The 21,520-nt window shown below is 45.4% G+C and overlaps 1 protein-coding gene across 3 annotated transcripts in view; it reads left to right on the top strand.

Annotated features, from left to right (window-relative positions):
• The first annotated feature begins 378 nt into the window (after nucleotides 1-378).
• TNK2 (tyrosine kinase non receptor 2) overlaps nucleotides 379-21,520 on the top strand; it is a 228,482-nt gene continuing 207,340 nt past the window's right edge. The window contains exon 1 of one of the 3 annotated variants that reach the window (XM_044289991.1): nucleotides 379-509. The gene's annotated coding sequence lies outside the window, so the exon portion shown is untranslated. Of the gene's footprint in view, nucleotides 664-724; nucleotides 742-21,520 lie in introns of those variants that run through there. The other 2 variants (XM_044289992.1, XM_044289993.1) reach the window with 2 other exon arrangements.

Genomic DNA, 21,520 nt, shown 5'->3' with positions numbered 1-21,520 from the left:
AAACTGAGCATGTGCGACCTTCTCAGTGATCAGGACAAAGAAATAAGAAAAAGAACAAACAGCAGGTGGCGCCATATAGATGCATTTTATTAAATTACTTAGCGCCTATGATACATTTTTAATTACAGTGGTCCCACAAGATACAATATTAATCGGTTCTAGGACGACCATTGCATGTTGAAACCATTTGGTTCCAAAACCCCAGTTGCCTCTTCAGCGATGAGGAGAAGTTCCCTTTACACATCCTGTGATAATTCTGCCCCTGTGTAATAAGACCACGAGCTGCTCCCCTGTCCGAATGTCGGATGACGCCCATCATCTCCACACATCTGGCGACATAGTGAGGGCAGCAGTCAGTGCACAGACGTGAACGCGCGTCGCTGTGCGCGCACCCCGGCGGGCTCCACCGATGACAGTGCCTCTGTCGGGAGCGCGCCCTGAACCCCGGGGGCGATGACGGACGCCGCGCACCCCCGGAAAGAAGCGGTGACTTGTATGGCGGCGGGCAGGTCAGTCATAGGCACTTGTTGGTGTTCTGTGTGTGGCGACTACCTGATGATTTGTGCTGCGTGTGACGTGACGAGACATGGCTGCAGATTCCTGTGTCTGTGCGCTCCATCTCCGGCGGCTGCCGGTAGCTCCGGTGCTAATGACGTCACACAGGTAGGTACAATGGAGCGGATGCTGATGAGAATGTCCTGGTGGTGTGCGCTGGAGGAATGGAGGCCGACAGAGGCTGAGGTAAATACTGCCTCCCATTACGGCCTGCAGCGTCCGCAAACAGCCCCTAGTTATCCTTCGCTTCACATTTCTCCCAGGACCAAAAAGAAAAGAAAAAGTTTCGAATTTGATTTAAATGCAGTGAATGGGGCTGAGGACGATCCCAGGCAGGGCCGCTATACAGTGTGGGGGGCTGCGAGAATAGCCGATCAATGGGGGTCCACCTTGTCAGATAGGTCATCAGTATGAACACCCCCTAATTGTACTCTCAGAACATATAATTCCCCCAAGTAGTGCCCTCTGCACATATAATGCCCCCATTGGTGCCAGCTTTAAAATATATTGTCCCCCAGTTGTACTCGTTGTACATATAATTCCCTGAAGTAGGCCCCTCTTTACATATAATGCCCCCGACTAGTACCCTCTACATATAATGCCCTCCACTAGTGCCCTATTTACATATAATGCCCTCCACTAGTGCCCTATTTACATATAATGCCCCGACTAGTACCCTCTACATATAATGCCCTCCACTAGTGCCCTATTTACATATAATGTCCCCACTAGTGCCCTCTTCACATATAATACCCCCCACCAGTGCCCCCTGCACATATAATGCCCCCCACCAGTGCCCTCTGCACATATATTGCCCCCACCAGTGCCCTCTGCACATATAATGCCCCCCACCAGTGCCCTCTTTACATATAATGCCCCCCACCAGTGCCCTCTTTACATATAATGCCCCCATTAGTGCCCTCTGCACATATAATGCCCCCACTAGTGCACTCTGCACAAATAATGTCCCCACTAGTGCCCTTTTCACATATAATGCCCCCACCAGTGCCCTTTTCACATATAATGCCCCCACCAGTGCCCTCTGCACATATAATGCCCCCCGCCAGTGCCCTCTTTACATATAATGCCCCCACTAGTGCCCTCTGCACATATAATGCCCCCACCAGTGCCCTCTTTACATATAATGTCCCCACTAGTGCCCTCTGCACATATAATGCCCCCACCAGTGCCCTCTTTACATATAATGTCCCCACTAGTGCCCTCTGCACATATAATGTCCCCACTAGTGCCCTCTGCACATATAATGTCCCCACTAGTGCCCTCTGCACATATAATGCCCCCACTAGTGCCCTCTGCACATATAATGCCCCCCACCAGTGCCCTCTGCACTGCCCCCACTAGTGCATCCTCATGGGTGACAGATGCATGCGCTTCTTCATCTACAGTTACCTGAGAACCTCCCATGCATGCTGATGGAGGAGTTATCTTAGCGTGCCTAGGCTATTTGCGTAGCTGGACAATGATTGCTGAACATTTGGTCTGCAGAGATAGAGGTAATGCACCAGATGTTTATTTGAATGTATTCTCTGCACACTCAAGAGAACAAAAAGATGAGGCATCTGCCTTCGAGGGAGGGCGAGGACAGCCCTGTACACCGCTATAAAGGAGTTCTCTGGTATTTACATGTTTGAGATTCACCCATCAGCTGTGTGAGGAGGCTACGGCACTCCCGTGAGCGCTGCTGCCTTCTCCCACCTTACAAAGCCCAGCGCCATACATTGTATAGCGGCTGTGCTTAGTATTGCAGCTCGGCCCCATTTACTTGGATATGACTGAGCTGTGTCTAGGCCATGTGACCGATGAATGTGATGTCATATGGCCCCGTTGTACAGCTAGTCCCCTGCCAATCTCATATTGATAGATCATCAATATGTAAATCCCAGAGAACCCTTTTAATCTAATGTGTATGGCCAGCTTTAGAAATAGCAGCAGGGAGGGGGGAGAGATTGTACACAGCAGATCAGAGTGTGGAGACTTAGGAAAGCATACAAGAAGGACAGATCATACAGGCTATACTACTAGAGGGTAAATAGGTAGGAAAGCCCAAACACACAGCGGGGTGAGGGCGTGAATCACACAGACTGTGCTTCAGTAAAGCAGTAGGCTATGAAAGGGTGAAATCATATACTCATCAGCATCACTGTCCATCAGTACAAGAGAAGAAAGATCGCTTATGGGTTGAAAAGGGTAAAGGAATGAAGCTATGCTGATACACGACAGCTAGTAAAGACAGCAGCATCCTGGACACAGAACTCACGTGCAGCAGGTATTTCTGGGATGAACTCCCACATGAGAGAAAGTAGGGGCAGCTTGCAAACTGGATATTTGGGGACCTACAATGAATGAAGGAATGTTTTATCTCCAGGTAACCAAAAACACATGTAATTTGTTTCTTGTGCCCACGGCCCCGAATTCTAGTTAAAGGGGTTTTCTGATTTATTTCATAACAACAAATTGTGTACTAGTGGCATAGATCGTGCGCACGGGAGCGCACAGCATCAATGATTACAATGATGCTGTGCACGTCGGGCCACTCGCGGGACTGTTTTGCACTCTTCCACGGGCGGCCCGACGTGCAAAGCATCAGTGTAATCTATGATGCTGTGCGCTCCCGTGTGCACGATCTATGCCATTCCGGGACAGACTGTATGTCTTAGAGGGCATACGGTTGTGTGCATGATCCCTTAGGCTTAGACTCAGAGGCAGAACGGCCTACAAGAGAACCAGTGCACGTACTCGAGTTTGAACCAGCCTGCGTGCAGTCCATGGCCTGCTACAGAGTGAACGCTATTTACTATTACAAGCAAGGCACTGTGCAGATCCCGTCATCGCCATTCAGTGAACAATTCAATGTGAATGATTCAATGAATTGCTGTGCATTGTCTATGACTGTAACAGCCTGCCCCAGGCATGTGCTCAATCTTCAACTGCCACCAGCCAAATGTTCTGTTAGAAGCTGTGGCAGTTACAAGGAGATAGCTGCAGCAGAAAGGACACATCCCCTGAGCTGCCAGCCAGAAGAACATCTAGCAGAGCAATTAATGGGGAGATTTCTGGATCTACCATATTTTATGGACTATAAGACACACTTGTTTCCACCAAAAGTGGGTGAAAAGTGGTAGTCCATTTTATAGTCCCAGTGCTAATCTCTGCTTCTGTAGTGGAAGCGGTCATCAGCATGCAGGAGGCACGGGGAGGTGGGGGTAGCGCTGCGCTGGCTGTACTCAGCCTCCCTAGGGTCCCGCTGTGCACTTTGTCCTGACCGAACACAGCGTCAGGATGTAATGTGCACTATGACTCTGATCTGAGTCTGATGGGTGCTGGGGGTCTGATGGGGAGCTAGTCTGAGGCTGATGGGGGCTGGAGTGTCCAATCTGAGGCTTATTGGATCTAATCTGAGTTTGATGGTGGCTGATGAGGTCTGATCAAAGGCTGATGGAGGCTGCATGGTCTGATGGGTGTTTGATCTGAGGGTGATGTAGACTGGGGGGTCTGATGGGAGGCTGATCTGAGGCGGATGGAACTTGGGGCTCTAATTTTCGGATGAAGAATGGGGGTCTGATGAGGATTGGGGGTCTCACGAGGGTCTGATCTGAGGTCTGATGAAAAATAGGGATCTGATTTGAGGGTCTTCTCTGAAGTCTGATGGAAAATATATATTTTTCTTATTTTCTCTTCCAAATTGTCTTATAGTCTGAAAAATACGGTATGTGAGATACAGAGCTGGTTCTAGCTTATTTAGAAAGAGATTTTCATGCACAATATGATGTCTGATTTTCATTTTTTTACAGTCTCTTTAAAAATTCTTGAGAAATGCTGTATATCAAAATTGTTAGTAACTCGCTCATACATATAATCAGACATATTTACCGTAGCTGCAAAAAGTCTTTGTCCGGCCTTGGTATGAGACTGTATTCATCGGTGCTAGGTATAGTATAGCCTAATTGCTGCAAAGAAACCCAAACTAAATGGGAGGGCACACTAATAGTATGTGCAAAAGTGCTGTTCATTTTGATTATGTATTTTATGGCCAGATCAAGCGTGGATGTGACATGGCAGTCACTTGAGATTTATTCTGGCTCATGTACGGTCTAATGCAATGCAAGTAGAAGAGTCAGTGTCTAATGGTATTTTCTGTAGCTCCATGTCTGTGAAAATGCATTGCTCAAGAGTTTGTTGTGAACTTGACCTAACGTGTGGTTTCTTTTGCTGTGATTGTTCTGTTTCATGTCTCCGATCCTTGCCATTAGAGCAAGAATCCAAATGTCATGGGGCATCTGTGCGACACCTAGAATGTTCTGCTGCAAAAAGGCAATGGCCTAGCTTAAGGCCCCTGCCTAACTTAGCTTGTGTCTATACAGGCAAGAACTGTTATAAAAGTATTGTGTATGGCGGTACTGTAATGGAAGCAGTGGTATGGCGGCTCTGTTATGGAAGCAGTGGGTATGGCGGCTCTGTTATGGAAGCAGTGTATGGTGGCACTGTAATGGAAGCAGTGGGTATGGCGGCTCTGTAATGGAAGCAGTGGGTATGGCGGCTCTGTAATGGAAGCAGTGGGTATGGCGGCTCTGTAATGGAAGCAGTGGGTATAGCAGCTCTGTAATGGAAGAAGTGGGTATGGCAGCTCTGTAATGGAAGCAGTGGGTATGGCGGCTCTGTTATGGAAGCAGTGGGTATGGCGGCTCTGTAATGGAAGCAGTGGGTATGGCGGCTCTGTAATGGAAGCAGTGGGTATGGCGGCTCTGTTATGGAAGCAGTGGGTATGGCGGCTCTGTAATGGAAGCAGTGGGTATGGCGGCACTGTAATGGAAGCAGTGGGTATGGCGGCTCTTTAATTAAAGCAGTGGGTATGACGGCTCTGTTATGGAAGCAGTGGGTATGGCGGCTCTGTTATGGAAGCAGTGGGTATGAAGGCTCTGTTATTGAAGCAGTGGGTATGGCGGCTCTGTAATGGAAGCACTGGGTATGGCGGTTCTGTTATGGAAGCACTGGGTATGGCGGCTCTGTGATGAAAGCAGTGGGTATGGCGGCTCTGTAATGGAAGCAGTGGGTATGGCTGCACTGTAATGGAAGCAGTGGGTATGGCGGCTCTGTAATGGAAGCAGTGGGTATGGCGGCACTGTAATGGAAGCAGTGGGTATGGCGGCTCTGTAATGGAAGCAGTGGGTATGGCGGCACTGTAATGGAAGCAGTGGGTATGACGGCTCTGTAATGGAAGCAGTGGGTATGGCGGCTCTGTAATGGAAGCAGTGGGTATGGCGGCACTGTAATGGAAGCAGTGGGTATGGTGGCTCTGTAATGGAAGCAGTGGGTATGACGGCTCTGTTATGGAAGCAGTGGGTATGAAGGCTCTGTTATGGAAGCAGTGGGTATGGCGGCTCTGTAATGGAAGCACTGGGTATGGCGGTTCTGTTATGGAAGCAGTGGGTATGGCGGCTCTGTAATGAAAGCAGTGGGTATGGCGGCTCTGTAATGGAAGCAGTGGGTATGGCGGCACTGTAATGGAAGCAGTGGGTATGGCGGCTCTGTAATGGAAGCAGTGGGTATGGCGGCACTGTAACGGAAGCAGTGGGTATGGCGGCTCTGTAACGGAAGCAGTGGGTATGACGGCTCTGTTATGGAAGCAGTGGGTATGAAGGCTCTGTTATGGAAGCAGTGGGTATGAAGGCTCTGTTATGGAAGCAGTGGGTATGGCGGCTCTGTAATGGAAGCAGTGGGTATGACGGCTCTGTTATGGAAGCAGTGGGTATGAAGGCTCTGTTATGGAAGCACTGGGTATGGCGGCTCTGTAATGGAAGCACTGGGTATGGCGGTTCTGTTATGGAAGCACTGGGTATGGCAGCTCTGTAATGAAAGCAGTGGGTATGGCGGCTCTGTAATGGAAGCACTGGGTATGGCGGTTCTGTTATGGAAGCACTGGGTATGGCAGCTCTGTAATGAAAGCAGTGGGTATGGCGGCTCTGTAATGGAAGCACTGGGTATGACGGCTCTGTTATGAAAAATTATCATTTTCTTTTTTTTTTCTTTTCTTACAAAGTCTCACTTGTGACAAAAAATAAAATTTTACATGAACTCGCCATGCCCCTCACGAAATACTTTGGGGTGTCTTCTTTCCAAAATGGGGTCACTTGTGGGGTATTTATACTGCCCTGGCATTTTAGGGGTCCTAAAGCGTGAGAAGTAGTTTGAAATCCAAATGCGTAAAAAATGGCCTGTGAAATCCTAAAGGTGCTCTTTAGAATTTGGGCCCCTTTGCCCACCTAGGCTGCAAAAAAGTGTCACACATGTGGTATCGCCGTACTCAGGAGAAGTAGGGAAATGTGTTTTGGGGTGTAATTTTACATATACCCATGCTGGGTGAGATAATATCTCTGTAAAAGACAACTTTTCCCATTTTTTTATACAAAGTTGTCATTTTACAGAGATATTTCTCTCACCCAGCATGGGTATATGTAAAAATACACTCCAAAACAGGGGTATGGTGAGTTCATGTGAGATTTTATTTTTTGTCACAAGTTAGTGGAATATGAGACTTTGTAAGAAAAAACAAAAAGTGATCTTTATAGCGCCGCAGCGATTTTACGGTGTTTTTGCAGTGATCAGGAAAAAAAAAAATCTGTCACTGCGGTGGGGCAGACTGAAGGCAAATGTGCGCAAAGATCAGGCCTGATTGGGCGAACATTGCGTTTTTTTGTAGAGCCTATAGAACATGTCCTATTCTTGTCCGCAATTGCGGACAAGAAAAGGCATTTTCTATATAGTTCTGGCAATGTGTGGATCCGCAAAATGCGGAAAGCACATTGCCGGTGTCCGTGTTTTGCAGATCCACAGATCCGCAAAACACATACGGACGTCTGAATGGAGCCTTACAGGGGGGTGATCAATGACAGGGAGGTGATCAGGGGTTAATATGGGGTTAATAAGTGACATGGGGGGGGTTGTAGTGTAGTGTGTGGTGCTTGGTGCTACTTATTACAGAGCTGCCTGTGTCCTTTGGTGGTCGATCCAAGCAAAAGGGACCACCAGAGGACCAGGTAGCAGGTATATCAGACGCGAATGATCGCCGCTGGCAGGCTGTAGATCAACTGGTTTACCTTACCTTCCGATCCTCACAGGAGCGCGCGTTCACAGGAAATCTCGCGTCTCGCAAGATGACGTGCCGGCGCATCAACAAAGAATAACCCGGCCGCCCGCAGGACGCAATCCTGCGTTAGGCAGTCGGGTAGCGGTTAAAAATGTCCAGCAGTTTCTCTGTGCATCTGTATGTTTGCAGAGTAGCAGGCTTTATGAGTCCCCTGAGACTCCTTATAGTTCAGTACTTATTAGGCCGAATGCACACGGCCGTTGTTCACGGCCGTGAGTGGTCCGTGGAACCGCGGCCTGGATTCCTGCTGAGTGCAGGAGTGCACGGCGTCATTGGTTGCTATGACGCCGTGCGCTCCCTGCTGCCGCCACAGTACAGTAATACACTGGTATAGATCATACCAGTGTATTACTGTACTGTGGCGGCAGCAGGGAGCGCACGGCGTCATAGCAACCAATGACGCCGTGCGCTCCTGCACTCAGCAGGAATCCAGGCCGCGGATCCACGGACCGCTCACGGCCGTGAACAATGGCCATGAGCATTCGGCCTTAAACTGATAACAATATGTTTATGAGCTTATGAAGCTGACAGCGGTACAGAGAAAACTGCAGATTTTATTTTTAAATAAAGACCAATTCAAAAAAATAGTTTGTAGCCCAAAATGGTACAAATATCCCCCTAATAAAGGTGTCCATAGCCTTTAAATGGTTGCAATCAGAGTAACCTATGAGAGTAACCAATAACAGCTGGCGTTCTATAGTTTATTACTCGGTCACAATCACGCTGCTGTGCCCATGCCATCTTCCAGATGTAACTGTATGAGATTGAGTTTTAGGTTAGTTAATTCATAACAGTGTCAGTTGTGTCATGTTTAAACCCGTTACCGACATTCGGCATACATGTACAGCACTGCGGGAAGGGAGTTGCCGACATGCACTGTAAAAGGATGGCGCACTGATTGTGCGGGCACAAGGGCAGTGCTTGCCCAATCAGCTGCAAACTCCTATATTGGCGGATTAACCCCTGTCAATGCTGACCACTGCATCTAAGTGGTTTACAGGGGGGAGGAAGCTTTCTCTATCACCCCATCGGCTCCCAGCCATGCGATCCTGGGGTACCGATCACTGCTAAGGCATCCTGAAGCTTGATAAAGGTCTCGGGCCTTCCAGGTACGGAGGCCAATGAGGCCCAGCCCAAAAGCTAGGTCTCATAGGCACCTTCCAGTGTAATACTGACAGTTCCAATGCATTACAATACACTATGTATTGTTTTGCATTGTAAAAGAGATCTGACCCTCAAAAGTTGAAGTCCCCTAGTGGCACGAAAATAAAAAGTAAAAAACAAAAGAACTTTTAAAGTTGGATAAAAATAGACATATTAAGTATCTTTGCACTCGTTCGGCTCTATAAAAATATCATATGATCTACCCTGTGAGGTGAATGCCATAAAATAAAGAAATAAAAATAGAGCCGGGACAGCAATTTTTTGAACACCTTGCTTCACACGAAGCAAAATATTGAGCGATTGAAAAGTACTATGGGGTACGCCACAATAAGAAAACCCCAAAAGCAATGGCAGAGTTGCTGCCTTTTGTTTATCCTGCTATCCCAAAAAGTAAAAAATTGTGATGGCAACTCATCCTGCAAAAAGCCTCCACAGAGCTCCATCGAGAGAAAAATAATGCATGGTTCTCAGAAAATGACTGTACTACTACCCCAGAGGCTGTACAATAGTAACATGGTCCCTTTAAACCAATCCATCAAGCACCAAAATCTGCACTGCAGCAGACACAAGGTGATCTTTCCCTTCTGAAACCTGCAGCACACCCAAACAGCATACGCTGGCATACACGTGGAAAAAAAACGGCAATTTTCACGTTGCTCACGCATACCTTGGTGAATTCTCTGAGGGGTGTTTTTAAAATGGGGTCACTTCTTGGGGATTTTTTTTAGTTAACCTCAGCCTCTCTAGTTTTTGGCCATGGTGGTCTTTCTCTTCTGGACTCTGCAGTGTGCCCAAACAGCAGTTCGCGACCACATATGAGGTGTCGCCATATTCAGGAGAAAATAGGTAACACATTTTAGGTTCCTTTTTCTCATGTTATTGCTTGTGGAAATGAAAAATCTGTGGCTAAAGCAAAATTTTATTGGAAGAAATTGTTTTTTTTTTCATTTTCAGAACCAAGTGTTTCTAAATTCTGTGAAACAGCTGTAGGGTCAAAGCTCTCACTACACCCCTCAATAAATACCTCGAGGAGTATAGTTTTAAAAATTGGGTCATTTTTTGGCAGTTTACAATGTAGTGGTATGTCAGAGTCTCTTCAAATGTGACATAGCGCCTGAAAACCATTCCAACAAAATCCGCCCCCCCAACAGCCATATGGCACTCCTTCCTTTCTGAGTCCTGCAGTGTGCCCATATAGAAGTTTAAGACCACGTATGGGGTGTTGCTGTATTCAGCAGAGAATGGGTAACAAATTGTGGGGTGCTTTTTCTCCTGTTACCCCTTGTGAAAATGAAATAAAAAAATTGGGACTTATGCAATGTTTTATTGGAAGAAATTTTAATTTTAATTTTAATTTTCACTTACAGGTGTTTTTAAATTCTATGACACACCTGTAGGGTCAAAACTCTCAGTACACCCCTCCATAAATTCCTTGAGAGGTGTAGTTTAGAGGGGGTTCCATTGTAGACATACCTCAGGGTCTCTTCAAATGTGACATAGCACCCAAAAACTATTCTAAGAAAATCTGTCCTTCGAAAACCATATGGCGCTCCTTCTATTATGATCCCTGCTGTGTACCCACACAGCAATTTATGACCATGTCTGGGGTGTTTCTGTAAACTAAAGAATCAGAGTAATAAGTATTGAGGGTTGTTTTGCTGTTAATTCTTGCTGTGTTACAGTAAAGGTTTATTAAAATTTGAAATCTGCAAAAAAAAAAAAAAAAAGTAACATTTCAAAATTTCACCACCATGTTGCTTTAAAGGGGTTTTCTGAGACATTATAACTGATGACCTATCTTCACGATAGGTCACCAGTATCAGATTGGTAGAGGTCCGACACCCAGGACCCCCGCCGATCAGCTGTTTGAGAAGGCAGAAGTGCTCCTGTGTCCTTCTCGCAGCTTTTCTTAGGCCAGTGACAACATGGCCTAGGCACAGTTTGGCCGCTATACAGCTGGAGCTGTGCTTGGTAACCTGCGAGAAGGCAGCAGCACTCAGAGGAGCGCCGGTGCCTTCTCAAGCAGCTGATGTTGGACCCTCACTGATTAGATAGGTCATCAGTTATAAAATCCTGGAAAACCCTTTTAATTATTGTGGAACACATAAAGGGTTAACAAAGTTTGCAAAAATGAGTTTTAAATAATTAGAGTTGTGTAGTTTCTAAAACTGGGTCATTTATTGGTGGTTTCTATAATATAAGCCTCTCAAAGTGACTTGATAACTGAATTTAATGATTTTTTTTAGGATATTAGAAGGCTTGAAATTATAGAAGCAATTTTTCAAATTTTCAAGAAATTTTCCAATATCGATATTTTTAAAGGGGTTGTCCCACTTCAGAAAATTGTATTTATCATGTACAGAAAGTTAATACAAGGCAATTACTAATGTATTGTGATTCTCAATATTGCTTCCTTTATTGGCTTGATTCATTTTTCCATCACATTATACACTGCTCGTTTCCATGGTTACAACCACCCTGAAATTCAGCAGTGCTGGCCGTGCTTGCACACTATAGGAAAAAGTGCTGCCCTCTTTGGTGGCCGGGACCATGGGATCGCACGTAGACACGGCCACATCTGCTGGATTGCAGGGTGGTCATAACCATGGAAAAAAGCAATGTATAATGTGATGGAAAGATGAATCCATCCAGCAAAGGAGGCAATATGGACAATCACAATACATTAGTAAGTGCCTTGTATTAACTTCCTTTACAGGATAAATGCCATTTGCTGAAGTGACACAACCCTTTTAAAAAAGTTGATATTGGAAATTTTCTTGAAAATTTGAAAAATTGCTTTGTATAATTCCAAGCCTTTTAAACATCCTATAAAAATAAATGACATTTACAAAATGATGCCAACATAAAGTAGACATATGTTGAATATTAATAGCTATTTTATGACGTGTCACCATCCGTCTTAAAAGCAGAGAAAAGACATATTGACTTAAATGTGCCACTAACATGAAGTACGATGTGTCACTAGAAAACAGTCTCGGAATCACTTGGATGAATTCAGCCATTCCAAAGTTATTACCGTATAAAGGGACACATGTCAGATATGCAAATACAGTCTGTGGCAGAGAAAGTAAAAAATGAGTGTCGGGAAGGGGTTAAGGGATTAATGCATCTTTTAGAGGAAAGTGCTGTTTTGATCCTCCAACACGCCGGCCTCTCTTGGCCAGGTACGCCGTCATTAGTTTACTTTTGGCAATAGGGCTGAAGCGGATGATGACCTACAACCTCTTATGCAATAGGGCAAAGAGATTCCATACGTAAAATACTGCCCAAAATGACAAAAGATATCAGTGTACAGAGTGGCTCTGTTTCCCCAGAACATCTGCATGTTCATTGCGGTCATTGACTTTGTAGGTTCTCATGTGGGGAAAGGCTTTCTACATATAAGCAATTACCCGGTGCTGACACAAGAGTCATCTTTACAGTAATCGGTACGTGTGCTCCTTGTTTGATCTAAGGATTGAGACTACAGTAAAAGCAAAATATCTGCTGCCCCAAAGAGCATTCCTAGAATCGTGTAATTAGCCAAGTCCTCCCCCGGAGCAGGCCGGACAGCTGTCTGTGAGATTAGAGAGACTGGGAACACAGGGTCTCATTCAACCTAAACACTCCACCCCATTCATAAGGAGAGAAGGCAGGGCCCGACACATCAGGGACACATACCTCACCCACACTGACTGAGACGTTAGGACACTACCTTTCACTCCAGCTCAGGGGAAATATCATGGCTCTTTCTCTTTACCATATTTACTTCATTGTGAACTTCAGTGTTAATAATAATGACTAGATGGGGAATCACAGACTGTATACACTCCTGCATCTGCTGCTATTACTGGAATAGCTTCCTTTATGAGCGGGGGCCATTTAGGTTAGGCTATGTTCAAATGTGTGCTTATTTACAGTGCATTCAGAAAGACCCACTCTAATTAGGACAAGGCGAGCACAATCCCTACATCCTATGCACCTGAAGCAGTGTACTTTAATGCCTGTCCCTGTAAATCAACGAAGGGAAGGAGGAGCTTCATTTGCAGACCGATGGAGCTGGTGGCACTGCTGAGGGACCGGGGTAATAAGTGTTGTTTTTAGCAGAATGCAGCAATGGTTTTACATAAGGAAGGTATTCACTATTCAATCCCTACCAGGCTTTGTGCATACTTACATAAGCAATGTCTTAACATTATTCTGCAGGTGGATATGATTATGATAATGCCAAACTTATTTTTATGTTTTGCTTCTGCACAATAAAACTCAAAGGGGGTATTCCAGTTTTTATTTTTTAAATTTGTTTACCTAATAGGAAATCACCAGTTTTTCTAACATACACATATTTAAAATTCTTCATACATACCTTTCTTATATCAAGCAGTTCACCCCTATATGCAGTAGAATGGTATAGTCCATGTATCAGTCCTATGTAATTGAAACATGGCATCAGTCATTTGACACTGTTCACACCATATAATCCCTGACATCCAGTAAGCAACAATATTACATGATATACATGTGTTGGGACACATCCATGTGATAGCTAGATAAGACTAGTGTTGGAATAATTACCTTTTTTGTGGTTATTATAGTAACTACAACACTGTGTATTCACGTGGTGACCTGTCTCTAGGTTATGTTGTAAAATGGCTGCCTGTCTCTAAGTGATGTTGTTAAAAGAGTTCAGTGTAAAAAAGCAAACACAACACAAACAGATATCTACATTCTGCTCCCTAATACACTACAATACAAATTTTAGATAGCTTGGCATTTAAAGGGGTTCTGCACTTTGTTTAAACTGATGATCTATCCTCTGGATAGATCATCAGCATCTGATCGGCAGGGGTCCGACACCTGGGACTCCCGCCGATCAGCTGTTTGAGAAGGCAGTGCCGCGGCCTTCTCACTGTTTACCGCAGGCTCAGTGACGTCACGACTTGTATTAACTTGCCTGGGCGCGGCTAAGCTCTGTTCACTTGAATGGAGCTTAGCCGCGCCCAAGCAAATTGATACTAGTAGTGACGTCACTGGGTCAGCGGTAAACAGTGAGAAGGCCGCGGTGCAACTGGAGCACCGCTGCCTTCTCAAACAGCTGATCGGCGGGGGTCCCGGGTGTCGGACCCCCACCGATCAGATGCTGATGATCTGATCGGGGGTGTCGGACCCCCGCCGATCTGATATTGATGACCTATCCTGAGGATAGGTCATCAATAAATATAACTCGGACAACCCCTTTAAGGGTGGGTGATTCACATGTTGAGTCCATTTCTTGTTTTGTTTTAAAGGGCTTGCCTGCTCCGATGGTTCTAGGTTTACCATGGTTGATAAAGCATAATCCTACTATTGACTGGCAAACAAGACAAATCAGTAGCTGGAGTGAATTTTGTACAGACAACTGTCTTTGTGCTTCTATCTCAGGGGTGTCAACTACGATCCTACCTCAGTTTCTCTCTGATTTTGCAGACATATTATCGGAGCGTGGAGCTCAGGAGTTGCCCCCCCCCCCATCGAGAATATGATTGTTCGGTCAATCTCATCCCTGGAACTAAACTGCCAAAATCTCGGCTATACAACCTTTCCCAACCCGAAAGAGAAGCTATGCGGAAGTATATTGCCGAGAGTTTGGCAAAAGGACATATTAGGCCATCTAAGTCCCCTGTGGCCGCCGGCTTCTTTTTTGTAAAAAAGAAAGACGGATCACTTAGACCGTGTTTAGATTTCCGGGAATTGACTCTCATTACGGTCCGTGATCCGTATCCCCTTCTTTTGATTTCTGATCTATTTGATCAAATTGTCGGAGCCAAGGTGTTCTCCAAGTTGGATTTAAGAGGAGCTTATAATCTGATCAGAATTAAGGAAGGAGATGAGTGGAAAACATCCTTCAATACACCCAAAGGTCATTTTGAGAATCTTGTCATGCCCTTTGGTTTAACTAATGCGTCAGTGGTCTTTCAGCGATTTATCAATGATATTTTCCATCATTTAGTGGGAAGGTTCATTGTTATTTACCTTGATGACATACTAATTTACTTACCCGATTTGGAGACCCATCAGGATCACGTGAGACAGGTGTTGTCAATCCTTCAAGAGAATAATTTGTATGCAAAATTGGAAAAATGTGTATTTGCTGTCCAGGAGCTACCGTTTTAGAGATACGTGCTTTTTGACTCTAGTTTTCGTTTGGACCCCAAAAAGGTCCGGGCGGTACTGGAATGGGACCGGCTTGAGAATCAGAAAGCTCTGATGTGGTTTTGGGGTTTTACCAATTACTACAGAAAATTAATCTTGAATTATTCCACCATTGTAAAACCTTTGACAGATATGACTAAAAAAGGCGCCGACTTCTCTGTCTGGTCGGATGAGGCATTATAGGTCTTTTCTGCTATTAAGAAATGTTTTGCGTTTGCTCCCATTCTGATGCAACCTGATGTGTCTCAACCGTTCGTCGTGGAGGTTGATTCATCAGAAGTGGGGGTCGGAGCAGTTCTGTCGCAGGGTCCATCCCCTAGCAAATGGCGTCCGTGTGCTTTTTTCTCCAAGAAACTCTCGGCCGCTGAAAGAAATTATGATGTAGGAGATAGAGAATTACTGGCCATCAAATTGGCCTTTGAGGAATGGCGTCATTGGTTGGAAGGGGCTACTCATCATATTACGGTATATACTGACCACAAGAATTTGGCTTACCTGCAGTCTGCTAAGCGCCTGAATGCTAAGTGCATTTGTCCATGGACTTTATTACCGATTTACCGAGTTCCTCTGTGAAAAACTGATTTTGTTGGTAGTGGACCGCTTCAGTAAGGTGGCCCACTTTGTACGGTTACCTAGCTTGCCCAATGCCAAAACTCTCGCTCAGGTTTTTATTGATAACATTGTGAAACTACATGGCATTCCCTCTGATGTAGTGTCTGATAGAGCAACACAATTTGTTTCCAGGTTTTAGTGGGCGTTCTGCTCTCGTTTGGGAATTCAACTGTCTTTCTCTTCGGATTTTCATCTCCAGTCGAATGGTCAGACAGAGCGTACTAACCAAAACCTGGAGACCTATTTGAGGTGTTTTGTTGCCGAGAACCAGGATGACTGGTACTCGTTCTTGTCTCTAGCTGAATTTGCCTTGAATAACTGTAGACAGGAGTCCACTGATAAGTCACCATTTTTTGGCACATATGGTTTTCGCTCACAGTTTGGTACTTTTTCTGGGACTGGATCTTCTGGGATGCCAGAAGAGGAGAGATTCTCTTCCGCCTTGTCATCTATTTGGCGGAAGATCCAAGTTAATTTGGAAAAGATGGGTGAAAGATATAAACGGATGGCTGACAGGAGACGTATGACTGGTCCGGACCTGTGTGTGGGTGATTCGGTGTGGTTGCTACTAAAAACATTAAGCTGAAGGTACTATCTTGGAAATTGGGTCCAAGATTTATTGGCCCTTACAAAATCTCTGCTATTGTCAACCCGGTGGCATTACGTCTGGATATTCCGCAGATCTGGAAGATCCATAATGTGTTTCACAGGTCTTTATTGAAGAAATATGTGGAACCTGTGGAACCATCTCCATTGCCACCTCCCCCTGTCCTGGTGGATGGCAATTTGGAGTTTAAGATCTCTAGGTTTCTTGACTCGGGGTTCACTTCAGTACCTGGTGCACTGGAAGGGATACGGTCCAGAGGAAAGAATGTGGATTTTGGCTACTGATGTTAGTGCTAGCCGCCTGGTGAGGGCCTTTCACAGGGCACATCCGGATAAAGTTGGTACAGGGTGTCCGGAGGTCACCCGTAGAAGGGGAGGGGGTACTGTCACACCTTGCCCTGTGAATGTGCGGAGGTCTGTCAGACTGGCTGTACATGTCTGACTTCTTTGTTTGTTTTGGTTTAGGTTTGAGCTGGATCCACCTTTCCTCAGGTGTAATGGGTTTGATTGTTAGTGAGGCTATTTATCCCTCCTTCCCCCAGTGGCCTGGGCGGGTTATAGTTCTTTCCTGTGAGCTCTGGATGTGTGGTGGATCGTCTGCTCCAGCTCTGCTCTAGATAAGTCCTATCCATTATTTCCCATTGTGTCTTTTATCTAGGCCTCTAGTAGGACGCTTGCTTCCTTCGGGTTTGAAGAAGCAGGTTGCCTCTTCCCTTTTCCCTACAGCTTAGGGTTTGCCCAGGGTGTAAAGGGTTAAGGCACGAGGGCATGTGCATATCCATCATTAGGTTATGCACATGGGCACAGCAGTTTAGGGAAAACTTTTAGGGATCGCTAGGAGGTGACACTTTTCTCCCTAGCTTTTGGGCCTAGTCATTTGTTTTCCTGTGTTTGGTTATTTCCCCGCTTACCTACCTGTCGTGACATTAGTAGAGCTGAGCTGACCTGCTGTATAGAGAAGTAGTAGAGTTGAGCTGACCTGCTGTATACACAGTGCAGAAGTAGTAGAGCTGAGCTGACCTGCTGTATACACAGTGCAGAAGTAGTAGAGCTGAGCTGACCTGCTGTATACACAATGCAGAAGTAGTAGAGCTGAGCTGTCCTGCTGCATACATAGTGCAGAAGTAGTAGAGCTGAGCTGACCTCCATAATGGAGAGATTATAACTTTCTCAGAAGAAGTTCCCTACCACTGCCGAGCCCCATCTTATTATACTGTATAATGATTTGATATGTTTTTCAGCACCTGCATTGTGCAAGATATATATTTTTCTTATCAATTTGGTTTAATTCATGCACAAGTTATAGCTAATTGATATTTCACCTTTAAGGCTACTTTCACAGTAGCGTTTTAGCTTTCCGTTTCTGAGATCCGTTCAGGGCTCTCACAACCGGTCCAAAACGGATCAGTTTTCCCCTAATGCATTCTGAATGGAAAAGGATCCACTCAGAACGCATCAGTTTGCGTCCGTTCAGCCACCATTCTGCTCTGGAGGCAGACACCAAAACGCTGCCTGCAGAATTTTGGTGTCCGCCTGACGAAGCAGTGCCAAACGACACAATAGAAAACGGATCTGTCCCTCATTGACTTTCAATGGTGTTCAAGACGGATCCGTCTTGGTTATAGAAGACATAATACAACCGAATCCATTCATGACGGATGCATGCGGTTGTATTATTGTGACGGATCCGCAAAAAACGCTAGTGTGAAAGGTAAATGCTGCTAAACTAGACTTCAAGTGGTGCGACTGGTTTCCTTTTGTTTTGCAGGTGTTATATACTCCTACATTTTGGTATGTTAAGGCAAAAGCCCTTCACAGCTGAAATCTAAAGTTGAAACACTTAGGCTACTTTCACACTAGCGTTTTATTTTTCCGGTATTGAGATCCATCATAGGGTCTCAATACCGGAAAAAAAACGTTTAAGTTTTGTCCCCATTCATTGTCAATAGGATCAAAACTGAACTGAACAGAACGGAGTGCACCAAAATGCATTCAGTTCCATTTAGTGTTGCGTTCTCATACCAGAGAGCAAACCGCAACATGTTATAGCTTGCTTTCTGTCCTGGGATACTGAGCAAGACGGATCCGGCATGACCCACAATGCAAGTCAATGGGGACGGATCCGTTTTCTCTGACACAATCTGACACAAAAGAAAACTGATTCATCCCCCATTGACTTTCACTGGAGTTCATGACGGATCCGTCTTGGCTATGTTAAAGATAACAGCTGGATCAGTTCATAACGGATGCAGATGGTTGTATTATCAGTAACGGAAACGTTTTTTTTCTTTTCATGACTATGAAAATTGTAGATTCACACTGAAGGCATCAAAACTATGAATTAACACATGTGGAATTATATACATAACAAAAAAGTGTGAAACAACTGAAAATATGTCATATTCTAGGTTCTTCAAAGTAGCCACCTTTTGCTTTGATTACTGCTTTGTACACTCTTGGCATTCTCTTGATGAGCTTCAAGAGGTAGTCACCTGAAATGGTTTTCACTTCACAGGTGTGCCCTGTCAGGTTTAATAAGTGGGATTTATTGCCTTATAAATGGGGTTGGGACCATCAGTTGCGTTGTGGAGAAGTCAGGTGGATACACAGCTGATAGTTCTACTGAATAGACTGTTAGAATTTGTATTATGGCAAGAAAAAAGCAGCTAAGTAAAGAAAAACGAGTGGCCATCATTACTTTAAGATAGGTCAGTCAGTCCGAAAAATTGGGAAAACTTTGAAAGTGTCCCCAAGTGCAGTCACAAAAACCATCAAGCGCTACAAAGAAACTGGCTCACATGCGGACCGCCCCAGGAAAGAAAGACCAAGAGTCACCTCTGCTGCGGAGGATAAGTTCATCCGAGTCACCAGCCTCAGAAATCGCAGGTTAACAGCAGCTCAGATTAGAGACCAGGTCAATGCCACACAGAGTTCTAGCAGCAGACACATCTCTAGAACAACTGTTAAGAGGAGACTGTGTGAATCAGGCCTCCATGGTAGAATATCTGCTAGGAAACCACTGCTAAGGACAGGCAACAAGCAGAGACTTGTTTGGGCTAAAGAACACAAGGAATGGACAATAGACCAGTGGAAATCTGTGCTTTGGTCTGATGAGTGCAAATTTGAGAGGTTCCAACCACCTGTCTCTTTGTGTGACGCAGAAAAGGTGAACGGATGGACTCTACATGCCTGGTTCCCACCGTGAAGCATGGAGGAGGAGGTGTGATGGTGTGGGGGTGCTTTGCTGGTGACACTGTTGGGGATTTATTAAAAATTGAAGGCATACTGAACCAGCATGGCTACCACAGCATCTTGCAGCTGCATGCTATTCCATCCGGTTTGCGTTTAGTTGGACCATCATTTATTTTTCAACAGGACAATGACCCCAAAAACACCTCCAGGCTGTGTAAGGGCTATTTGACCATGAAGGAGAGTGATGGGGTGCAGTGCGCCAGATGACCAGGCCTCCACAGTCACCGGACCTGAACCCAATCGAGATGGTTTGGGGTGAGCTGGACCGCAGAGTGAAGGCAAAAGGGCCAGCAAGTGCTAAGCATCTCTAGGAACTCCTACAAGACTGTTGGAAGACCATTTCAGGTGACTACCTCTTGAAGCTCATCATGAGAATGCCAAGAGTGTGCAAAGCAGTAATCAAAGCAAAAGGTGGCTACTTTGAAGAACCTAGAATATGACATATTTTCAGTTGTTTCACACTTTTTTGTTATGTATATAATTCCACATGTGTTAATTCATAGTTTTGATGCCTTCAGTGTGAATCTACAATTTTCATAGTCATGAAAATAAAGAAAACTCTTTGAATGAGAAGGTGTGTCCAAACTTTTGGTCTGTACTGTATATTGTTTGTTTTTTGTTCATGATTATGCAAACGGATCCGTTTTGACTTACACTGAAAGTCAATGGGAGGCGGATCCGTTTTGAATTGCACCATATTGTGTCAGTGAAAATGGATCCGTTCCCATTGACTTACATTGTAAGTCAGGACGGATCCGTTTGGCTCAGTTTCGTCAGACTGACATCAAAAGGCTGCAAGCAAATGGATGCATCCTGAACAAATCCTTATCCATTCAGAATGCATTGGGGCTAAACTGATCCGTTTTGGGCCGCTTGTGAAAGCCCTGAAACGTATCTCACAAGTGGACCCAGAAACGCCAGTGTGAAAGTAGCCTTACACAGGGTATCAATAAGGTTGGTTTTTCGATACTTGAAGGGGAGCTAGGTTTCCTGTCCTGTGCATGCACAGACAATTCCTTGAAGTATGGCCTCATGCACACGACCATTTTTTTTTTTAGGTCCGCAAAAACGGGTTCCGTGGTTCCGTGTCCGTTTTTCCTTCCGTGGGTCTTCCTTGATTTTTGGAGGATCCACAGACATGAAGGAAAAAGTCGTTTTGGTGTCCGCCTCGCCGTACGGAGCCAAACGGATCCGTCCTGACTTACAATGCAAGTCAATGGGGACAAATCCGTATAACGTTGACACAATATGGTGCAATTGCAAACGGATCCGTCCCACATTGACTTTCAATGTAAAGTCAGGAGTCCCTATTATACCATCAGATCGGAGTTTTCTCCAATCCGATGGTATATTTTAACTTGAAGCGTCCCCATCACCATGGGAAGGCCTCTATGTTAGAATATACCATCGGATTTGAGTTACATCGTGAAAACTCATATCCAACAGTATATTCTAACACAGAGGCGTTCCCATGGTGATGAGGACGCTTCAAGTTAGAATATACTAAGAAGTGTGTACATGACTGCCCCCTGCTGCCTAGCAGCACCCGATCTCTTACAGGGGGCTGTGATCCGCACAATTAACCCCTCAGGTGCCGCACCTGAGGGGTTAATTGTGTGTATCATAGCCCCCTGTAAGAGATCAGGGGCTGCCAGGCAGCAGGGGGCAGACCCCCCTCCCTCCCCAGTTTTAATGTCATTGGTGGCCAGTGCGGCCCCCCCCGGCCCCCTCCCTCTATTGTATTAATTTCATTAGTGGCCTGTGTGGCCCCCCTTCCTCCCTCTATTGTATTAATTTCATTAGTGGCCAGTGTGCGGCTCCCCCGGCCCCCCTCCCTCTATTGTATTAATTTCATTGGTGGCCAGTGTGCGCCCCCACTGCCCCCCCTCCCTCTATTATATTAATTTCATTGGTGGCCAGTGTGCGGCCCCTCTCCCTCCCTCTATTGTATTCATTTAATCGGTGGCCAGTGTG

This window comes from Bufo gargarizans, chromosome 4, assembly GCF_014858855.1.
Source record: "Bufo gargarizans isolate SCDJY-AF-19 chromosome 4, ASM1485885v1, whole genome shotgun sequence".
Lineage (NCBI taxonomy): Eukaryota > Metazoa > Chordata > Amphibia > Anura > Bufonidae > Bufo > Bufo gargarizans.
Note: the sequence above shows the minus strand (reverse complement) of the source record. Positions and strands in the feature narration are given on the sequence as shown.